Source organism: Triticum urartu, chromosome 4A (assembly GCF_056163025.1).
Source record: "Triticum urartu cultivar PI428250 chromosome 4A, HENAU_Tu73, whole genome shotgun sequence".
Lineage (NCBI taxonomy): Eukaryota > Viridiplantae > Streptophyta > Magnoliopsida > Poales > Poaceae > Triticum > Triticum urartu.
This window is the reverse complement of record NC_141876.1, coordinates 396,334,466-396,345,092: the sequence shown is the minus strand read 5'-3', so window position 1 is coordinate 396,345,092 and position 10,627 is coordinate 396,334,466. Positions and strand designations below refer to the sequence as shown.

Genomic DNA, 10,627 nt, shown 5'->3' with positions numbered 1-10,627 from the left:
GTGCCGTAATGCATCATCCCGTAACTAACTCATTAGTCAAATTGCTTGCAAGGCTTATAGTGATGTGCATTACCGAGAGGGCCTAGAGATACATCTCTGATTCATGGAGTGACAAATCCTAATCTCGATCTATGCCAACTCAACAAACACCACCGGAGACACCTGTAGAGCATCTTTATAATCACCCAGTTACGTTGTGACATTTGATAGCACACAAGGTGTTCCTCCGGTATTCGGGAGTTGCATAATCTCATATCAGAGGAATATGTATAAGTCATGAAGAAAGCAATAGCAATAAAACTAAACGATCATTATGCTAAGCTAACGGATGGGTCTTATCCATCACCTCATTCTCTAATGATGTGATCCCATTCATCAAATAACAACACATGTCTATAGCTAGGAAACTTAACCATCTTTGATTAACGAGCTAGTCAAGTAGAGGCATACTAGGGACACTTTGTTTTGTCTATGTATTCACACATGTACTAAGTTTTCGGTTAATACAATTCTAGCATGAATAATAAACATTTATCATGATATAAGGAAATATAAATAACAACTTTATTATTGCCTCTAGGGCATATTTCCTTCAGTATCCTACTTGCACTAGAGTCAATAATCTAGTTCACATCGTCATGTGATTTAACACCAATAATTCACATATTTATGTGATTAGTTCACATCTCCATGTGACTAACACCCCAAGGGTTTACTAGAGTCAATAATATAGTTCGCATCGCTATGTGATTAACACCCAAAGAGTACTAAGGTGTGATCATGTTTTGCTTGTAAGAGAAGTTTAGTCAACATGTCCGCCATATTCAGAGACGTATGTATTTTGCAAAAAAAATATGTCTACAAAGCTCTGCACGGAGCTACTCTATCTAATTGCTCCCACTTTTAATATGTATCCAGATTGAGACTTAGAGTCATCTAAATCAGTGTCAAAGCTTGCATCATCGTAACCCTTTACGACGAACTTTTTGTCACCCCCATAACCGAGAAATATCTCCCTAGTCTTCTAAGGATATTTTTGACCGCTGTCTAGTGATCCACTCCTGGATCAATATCGTACCCCTTTGCCAAACTCATGGCAAGGTACATGATACGTCTCCGGCGTATCTATAATTTTTGATTGTTCCATGCTATTATATTATCCACCTTGGATGTTTTATATGCACTAGTAAAATGCCCGTGCGTTGCCACGGGAAACAACAATGAAACATTGGTTTCTAAAATTCTTGCTCATCCATTATTGCGAAAAAAGAGTCTTTTCTTGTAAAGCCAATATTTGAGGTCAACAAGACTTCATTAGGATTTTCACTTCCAAACTGGCCCTAATTTTTACCGGTAGAAGCTTTGGTGTTAACTTTATCCAAAAATATAATATATGATCGGATATGAGCTTATTTTCACCAGCAATTGTTATGAAGCTACGCTGCTCGCTGAAGCTGGTCTTTGGCAATCGATGGGCGGTGTCCGTCGCTCTGGTGACTCTTTAGGCTGAAGTGCAACCTTTTAAGGCGATGGGTCTGTCTGCGCGCCTCTTTCTTCCTTCTAGGGCTATGCTAACAAGGAGGCAGTGTTTCTTCTATGTGGGGGCTATGTATGGCCTCGAGCCATACTGCCATAGCAACCTCGTTGCCCCAAGTGGCTCATCGCTCGTCCCTGACGGCGGCGAGATGCAACCTACACCGACGCAAGGACCTGATCATGTTTTTGTCTCTCAGTTTGAGGTCCTTTTTTGTAAAAGTCCATCGACTTGTTATCTATTTTCTTGTTTCTTTAGGGCTTGGATGTCATATTGTTGTATCATGTTATTACGATGATAATAAAGCTTCGGGATCCCTCCCTGTTAAAAAAACTCTGGTAATAACGCCTGTAAATAAATAATGTTTTTCACTTGTATACTCTGCATGTATTCTTACGTCAAGCTCCCACATAGATATAAAATTACAGCCATGTGATATTCAATCACCAATTCTATTATTTGTCTAATGAAATTTTTTATTCTATTTTTCTTCTGGCTCTACGGACAATAGGAAGGTCACAGCAACCAGATTGTTATACTCCGTACAAATATCATCCTTACTAAAAGAAAAATGTGGTACATTACCACTACATCTACAATCCATATGACAAACAATAGTGGCCCGTAGCTCGTACAAGTGCAGTGTCCATGTTAGAAGGTTTAGCACACTTTCCTGCTCCATCCATGCTACAGTTGAGTACTGCAATATGAGTGGCAAAGTACAACCCTACAACTGTATTTCAAATAGGCATAAGAGGGAGAATATATTGCATTACTTCTGACCCTCCAGGAGTGTCTCTTCCTTGATGGTTCCAATAAATTGATATCCTTGTTTGACTACTTCTATAAGAAATATAATGTTCCAATAAATTGGTGTCCAGGTTTGACTACTTCTATAAGAAACTTAATTACTTCATGTAGTGTGTAGACACTTGAAGAAACATGTGCTATCTCATTCCAAGAAATACTGGAGGACTAATAGACATAGCCCTAGGCTAGTTGAAGTGGTTTCTGAAAAAGAAAATCATGACATTACAAATTGAAGTTGTCCACAAGAGAAATACCAGTTTAATTTGACACAGAGTTACAATACTGGAGAAACTGGGATTTACAAAGTAACTTCGAACTAAATAATATAGCAAAATCAGGTTAAAAGGATTCACTTATTTCTGTTCTGAAAAATCTACGCATCATGTAAAATGCTAAATAAGTGCAGAATTTGTACAGTTAGAAATAGCAGACTTGCGACACACTAACCAGATTATCGTGATGGAGCTCAGACTTGTAAGGCATTATAGATGGCAACACTGTCCATGTGAGTGACACAACTTAATGTACCTTTGTTCAAACTTATAGTTTTGCGGGACATTATAAATGGCTTTAAAATCCAATTATGCTCTACCCTGCAAGCAGCCCACACTTGTGTTTGAAAACAAATATCTCCTGGATGAACCAAGTCGCAGGATACACAAGCATCCAGATTATGGACGGATAATATAAAACATCTAGCTTGACAATGCACTTGTTCCTGGAGTAACCCGCAACAAAAACAACCATTCCTTTCCATCTACTATTAAATTTGAGACAGCGGTTTGCTCTGCTTCAGGTACTGCTACAGTGTAAGGATCGAGATTCTCTATGGTTCTTCCTTGTCTACAAATAGAAAGGAATAAGAAGAAAGATATCCTGATCAATGCTATTGACAAAATTATGTGAAGTCCTTCTATCTCAGGCAAACTAACGGCGATGTTTCCCTACCACCATGATAGAGGAAGATAAATTAGGAACGTAAATAATCATCTTGCGTAAGCTGTGACTATAATCAAATATATTACCACAGAACACGAAAAGCCCTGGATATGTCGTGTAAATTAAAGTGATCAAGAAATAAGCTACAAACTAATTAGGACCATCAACTTTTTATACTGGAAGAGTTCATCTCTTATTACCTCTTTTTCATCGAGCCCACCTGATTTGGTTTCATATATAGATTGGAGTAGCATCTTGATCTCAACTGCTAAAGTAGACCCTTTCTTACATTCTATCTTTTATGGCAGATTACTACAAGGGTAAGTTGACCAAGTCAGAAAAAACGCTGATAATTCCTTGACCATGGTAATGAATAAACTATAACGGAAATACGAAAATCAGTTAGTAGAAAATTAGTTTTATGAGGAGCAAGACATTTGTGAGCAAAACTGAGTTGCAGTTTATAAAGTTGCAGAATTAGAGAAAGAAAATGCTTTGAAACCGATAGTTGTAATGAAGAAGTACTGAATATAAGCTGCAACTGTGAGATTGTTCACTTTGCATAGGTTTTACTTGTGCGTGCGGAGAATAATTTCAATTCCAGTTTATGGTTCATGTATATGGAACACCTTTAGCCCAGCACCCCACAGGACTTGAGCGACCCACACATCAATCACCTAGTGTACTATCTTTAGAATCACAAGCATATCTGCATGTAAGTGCTGCTAGTATCCTAATAAAATAGCCAGGAATGACAACATCAAGTTCCCGACTGTCTTAACTAACAGACAACAATAGTTCCACTTCCACATGGTAGTTGAAGTTGACTGACCTAGTAATAGAATCAAACGATGTGCTTATAAGAATGATTTCTGTCAAGTCATGAGCAATTCTCTAAACTGGATTTCAAAGTTCACCAGAGCTTTGCTGAAAGACTCCAGTGCAGCGATGAGGACAGAGGAAGCTTCTTCTGTGTCCATGGGATCATCATCTTCAGTTTCTGATTCATCCTGTGACAAAGAGGGATTTCAGTGTAAGAAAGAAATTGAAGTGTATGTACAGACAAAAAAAAATTGTGCAAGGCTACAGATTCTGATGATACAACATCAATTTACTTAAGCTCTTACACAAGAGTAGTGAAGGTCAAGGTGAACCTAAGGAAATATCATACTCAGCAAAAAAAAGTTGAAAGAAGACGATCAAATTAAAATCATGTAACTAAATACATAGAAGAATCTTCTTATAAATAAATCAGGCAACCAATATTTTGTCCGATATTCAAAGAGCTATGTTTGAATGAATCTTCTATATTATACGATGCTCTATGCCAACAGATAAATGAGAGAAAAAAGAGTGTTATTAAAATTGTATGCATGCCTTATATATACCAAGGGTCGTTCTTGAGAAAAATTGTGGCTCATGCCTCATGACATTTAGAAAAAATGGATAATATGTAGGTGCTAGCACTTTCCAGAAGGTACAAACCTTACAGGTTCACTCAAGCAAATACCACAAATCATATAATCGCACAACAATGGTTCACAGAATTACAGAAAAATTGAGAGAGAGAGAGAGAAGCAACAACAGGTTGGAGTTCAGAGAAGAACTGCATCAACGGGTTTGAGAAGAGCTTCAGAAGAAGTGCAGCAACAACAGTGCTAGGAGAGATGGGACAGCCACAGGCAGCAAGGAGCAGAGAGGAGAGGTAGCAGCGGACAGAGAATCGACAGCAGAGAGATGGAGTTAGAAGAGTAGCAGTAGGGACGTGGGGGAAGAGAGATGCAGCGGCAGAGCGGCGCCACCGCCGGCGACTGCCTCCCTCACCCTGCGCCCCTTCTCCTTCTCATTTCTTCCTCTCTTTCCTCTCCCCCTCACGCCATGTCTCTCTCTCTTTCTCTGGATGAGCAGGACACCGTCTCCATCGGAGCAAGCTGCCACACCAGCCGCCTGAACCCTCGACGCCGCGCCCGGATTCTCCATCTTCCTCGTGCCGCCCGCCGCCCGCCTACCCATTCCGGTGAACTCTAGCGTCGCCTGCCCATTTCGATGGAGTCTCCCAGATGATGAAGAGCGGTGACGGCGAAGGAGGAGGAGAGAGAGGAGTTGGGGGAAGGTGCGGCGCCGGCGTCGAGTGTCGCCGGTGGTGGAAAGCCGCTGGGGCGGTGGCGGCATGCGGCGGAGGGGCGAGGGCCGACTGCGGCGGCGCGCTGGAGGTGGAGACGGGGGAGGTAAGCTTTTTTTTCTTTTCCATCGCCCGTACCAGTTCGTTTTGACATATTAGGAGGACTGCGGGTTAATTTCTAAAAAATGAAGGGACTTTTATGCAAAAGTGCCGACGACGTAAGCTATTTTATATGCTATTTTATTAGTAGGGAGAGATTTATATGCTATTTTATACTCCCTCCGTTCGGAATTACTTCTCGCAGAAATAGATGTATCTAGATGTATTTTAGTTCTAAATACATCCATTTCTGAGACAAGTAATTCCAAACAGAGGAAGTATGATTTTTGGGACTAACCTATTAACCTAGAGCCTAGTGCCAGTTTCTGTTTTTTCCTTGTTTTTGAGTATTGCAGAAAAAGAAAATCAGAGTCCAATTGACCTGAAATTTCATGGAGATCATTTTTGGACCAGAAGAAGCGCACGGAGTACCGGAGATGGGCCAGAAGAGTCCCGAGGCCACCATGAGGGTGGGGGCGCGCCCTACCCCCCTTGGCGAGCCCCCCTACCTCGTGGCCACCTCGGGGACCCCCCTGACTTGTTCCCGACTCCAACACCTCTTATATAACCCCAAACTTCCAGAAAGAAACCTAGATCGGGAGTTCCGCCACCGCAAGCCTCTATAGCCACCGAAAACCAATCTAGACCCGTTCCGGCACCCTGCCGGAGGGGGGAATCCCTCTCCGGTGGCCATCTTCATCATCCCGGCGCTCTCCATGACGAGGAGGGAGTAGTTCTCCCTCGGGGCTGAGGGTATGTACCAGTAGCTATGTGTTTGATCTCTCTCTCTCTCTCTCGTGTTCTTGATTCGGCACGATCTTGATGTATCGTGAGATTTGCTATTATAGTTGGATCTTATGATGTTTCTCCCCCTCTACTCTCTTGTAATGGATTGAGTTTTCCCTTTGAAGTTATCTTATCGGATTGAGTCTTTAAGGATTTGAGAACACTTGATGTATGTCTTGCATGTGCTTATCTGTGGTGACAATGGGATATCACGTGATCCACTTGATGTATGTTTTGGTGATCAACTTGCGAGTTCCGTGACCCCGTGAACTTATGCATAGGGGCTGGCACACGTTTTCGTCTTGACTCTCCGGTAGAAACTTTGGGGCACTCTTTGAAGTTCTTTGTGTTGGTTGAATAGATGAATTTGAGATTGTGTGATGCATATCATATAATCATACCCACGGATACTTGAGGTGACATTGGAGTATCTAGGTGACATTAGGGTTTTGGTTGATTTGCGTCTTAAGGTGTTATTCTAGTACGAACTCTAGGATAGATTGAACGGAAAGAATAGTTTCGTGTTATTTTACTACGGACTCTTGAATAGATCGATCAGAAAGGATAACTTTGAGGTAGTTTCATACCCCTACAATAATCTCTTCATTTGTTCTCCGCTATTAGTGACTTTGGAGTGACTCTTTGTTGCATGTTGAGGGATTGTTATATGATCTAGTTATGTTATTATTGTTGAGAGAATTTGCACTAGTGAAAGTATGAACCCTAGGCCTTGTTTCAATGCATTGCAATACCGTTCGTGCTCACTTTTATCATTAGTTACCTTGTTGTTTTTATATTTTCAGATTACAAAAACCTTTATCTACCATCCATATTGCACTTGTATCACCATCTCTTCGCCGAACTAGTGCACCTATACAATTTACCATTGCATTGGGTGTGTTGGGGACACAAGAGACTCTTTGTTATTTGGTTGCAGGGTTGTTTGAGAGAGACCATCTTCATCCTCCGCCTCCCACAGATTGATAAACCTTAGGTCATCCACTTGAGGGAAATTTGCTACTGTCCTACAAACCTCTGCACTTGGAGGCCCGATAATGTCTACAAGAAGATGGTTGTGTAGTAGACATCAAGTACTTTTCTGGCGCCGTTGCCGGGGAGGTTAGTGCTTGAAGGTATATCTTTAGATCTTGCAATCGAATCTTTTTGTTTCTTGTTTTATCACTAGTTTAGTCTATAAAAGAAAATTACAAAAAATGGAATTGAGGGTACCTCATATGCTTCATCTTTTTAATATCTTCCATGAAAATAAGGATTCCGATAATTGTGCCAGAATGCTAGAAGAAGAATGCATTAAAATGTTTGGCACTAAATCTTTGAATGATGAGCATGATTGCAATGTTGTTAGTACGAACTCTTTGAATATCCATAGTACCAATGATGATTGTACTAGTCATGATGAAAATGTCTCTTATAAGCATGTCAATTTTTGTGGAGTGCATAGGGTTTGCAAGTACACACCAAATAGGGAAGATATATTTTGCAAGCGGCATAAGTATTTAGAAACTAAATGGTTGCAAGAAAGGCTAGATGTTTGTGCTGAAAATTTAATTTTTTTAGCCATCCTTGTGAACTTTGCAATGAACGTGGTCATTTAAATATCCAATACAAATTGTTTCATGATCGAATCGTGTCCAAAAATTGTGATGACTTGATTTCCCTTGCACATCATAATGAACTTAGTTTGCTTCTGGGTTATGAAGAAATGAAACGTATAACTAAGGATATTCCAGAATATGCCCTTGACAAAGTTCTTGATTTTGATCTAGAGGAAATTTATATGTATTGTGCGGTGAATTGCATTGAAAATCCTTATATTGCCAATTATATAAAGACAAGAAAACAAATAGAAGATGAAGAGAATACTAATGAAAGGGAAGAGACTTCTTAATATCCTCCTATTATTTCTTATGATGAATCAGGTAATGAGGAGGAGCCTTCTATTCAACCAATCTCATTAATAAGGAGTTCCAAAAAGAGGATTAAACCCACACATGATGCGGAGAAGAAAAAGAAAAGACGGAGGAGCAAAGGTAAAAAGGCATCCCTCTCAAGTGATGTTGCTCCTACTACTCATTGTGATGATAATAGTTGCTATAATATTGGTGCTATCCATACTATTAATGATGAGAGTGATTATGCTTATGATATGAAAAGGCCCAAGCTTGGGGATGCTATGTTTGATGAAAATGACATGTTTGATAATTTATTTGCTGCAATTAATGTTTGTCCCAAGCTTGGGGATGCTATGTGTTTTTTTAAGATGATATTAACAACCTCCCAAGTTTTGATATGCAAATTTATTATGATGATAGCATGCCTCCTATTTATGATGATTATATTGATGAAAGTGGGTTTGAAAGAGTGTCAACTTTAGGAAGTAATGATCCCACTAGTTTGGAGGGTGTTGAATCTTATTGTGACAATTATGAAAGTGGATTTGGAGAGGTCATGACTTTATTTAGTAATGATTCCACTATCTTGGAAGAGGTTTCAATTGATTATGATGAGAACAAAGTTTCTACTTATGATGATTATTGTGATGACACTTCTGCTATAAAAAGTAGTGATGATTATATTTATAAAACTTGTCATGATTATGATTACCCTTTTTCTGAACATTACTCTTTTAATGTAGAAACAATTTATAGTATTCGAGTTTCTTATGATACTCCCATTATTCCGAATGAGAAGAACTTTGCTTATGTGGCGAATAGTAAATTTTCTATGCTTGTATATCATGAAAAGAATGCTTTATGTGATAGTTATATTGTTGAATTCATTCATGATTCTACTGAAAATTATTATGAGGGAGGAATATATGCTTGTGGGAGTTGCAATAATATCAAGTTTCCTCTCTATGTGCTTAAAATCCGGAAGTTATGCTTGTTTTACCTTCCTATGCAAGTTGATTCTTGTTCCCATAAGTTGTTTGCTCACAAAATCCCTATGAATAGGAAGTGGGTTAGACTTAAATGTGTTAGTTATATTCTTCATTATGCTCTCTTTATGTTTCAATTCTTATCTTCTATGTGAGCATCATTGAAATCATCATGCCTAGCTAGGGGCGTTAAACGATAGCGCTTGTTGGGAGGCAACCCAATTTTATTTTTGTTCTTTGCTTTTTGATCCTGTTTAGTAATAAATAATTCATCTACCCTCTGTTTAGATGTGGCTTTATGTTTTAATTAGTGTTTTTGCCAAGTAGAACCTTTGGGAAGACCTGGGTGAAGTTTTTGCGATCTTGCTGTGAAAAACAGAAACTTTTGCGCTCATGAGATCAGCTGCCATTTTTTACTGGAGAGTGAGATTAGGTTGATTATTTTTGCAGATGATTAATAGACAAATTCCTCAGGTCCACCAATTTATTTCAAAATTTTTGGAGTGACATAAGTATTCTAATGATACAGATTACTGCAGACTGTTCTGTTTTTGACAGATTCTATTTTCATTGTGTTGTTTGCTTATTTTGATGAATCTATGAGTAGTATCGGAGGGTACGAACCATACAGAAGTTGGAATAAAGTATATATTGCACCAATATGAATTTATAATGAGTTCACAACAGTACCTAAGTGGTGCTTTATTTTCTTATACTAACGGAGCTTATGAGTTTTCTGTTGAGTTTTGTGTTGTGAAGTTTTCAAGTTTTGGGTAAAGATTCGATGGACTATGGAATAAGGAGTGGCAAGAGCCTAATCTTGGGGATGCCCAAGGCACCCCAAGGTAACATTCAAGAACAACCAAGAGCCTAAGCTTGGGGATGCCCCGGATGGCATCCCCTCTTTCGTCTTCATTCATCGGTAACTTTACTTGGAGCTATATTTTTATTCACCACATGATATGTGTTTTGCTTGGAGTGTTATTTTATTTTATTTTGTTTTGCTTCCTGTTTGAATAAAATACCAAGATCTGAAATTATTAAATGTTAGATAGTCTTCACATAGTTGCATAATTATTCGACTACTCATTGATCTTCACTTATATCTTTCGGAGTAGTTTGTCATTTGCTCTAGTGCTTCACTTATATCCTTTTAGAGCACGGCGGTGGTTTTATTTTGAAGAAATTGTTGAACTCTCATGCTTCACTTATATTATTTTGAGAGTCCTAAACAGCATGGTAATTTTCTATGGTTACGAAACTAGTCCTAATATGATGGGGATCCAAGAGGGGTATAATAAAAACTTTCATATAAAGTGCATTGAATACTATGAGAAGTTTGATGCTTGATGATTGTTTTGAGACATGAGGATGGTGATATTAGATTAATTCTAGTTAAGTAGTTGTGAATTTGAGAAATACTCGTGTTGAGGTTTGC

The 10,627-nt window shown here is 38.9% G+C and overlaps 1 long non-coding RNA gene across 2 annotated transcripts; it reads right to left on the bottom strand.

Moving 5' to 3' along the window:
- Nucleotides 1-1,876: 1,876 nt before the first annotated feature.
- Nucleotides 1,877-6,278, bottom strand: LOC147975954 (uncharacterized). 2 transcript variants are annotated; one of them, XR_015601227.1, is made up of 3 exons: nucleotides 4,116-6,249; nucleotides 3,484-3,595; nucleotides 1,877-3,288 (listed from the first exon to the last, which is right to left on the bottom strand). It is a non-coding gene; the product is annotated as an uncharacterized LOC147975954 (long non-coding RNA). The 2 variants fall into 2 exon arrangements; XR_015601226.1 differs by having other exon boundaries at nucleotides 1,877-3,595; nucleotides 4,116-6,278.
- Between the last annotated feature and the right edge of the window lie 4,349 nt (nucleotides 6,279-10,627).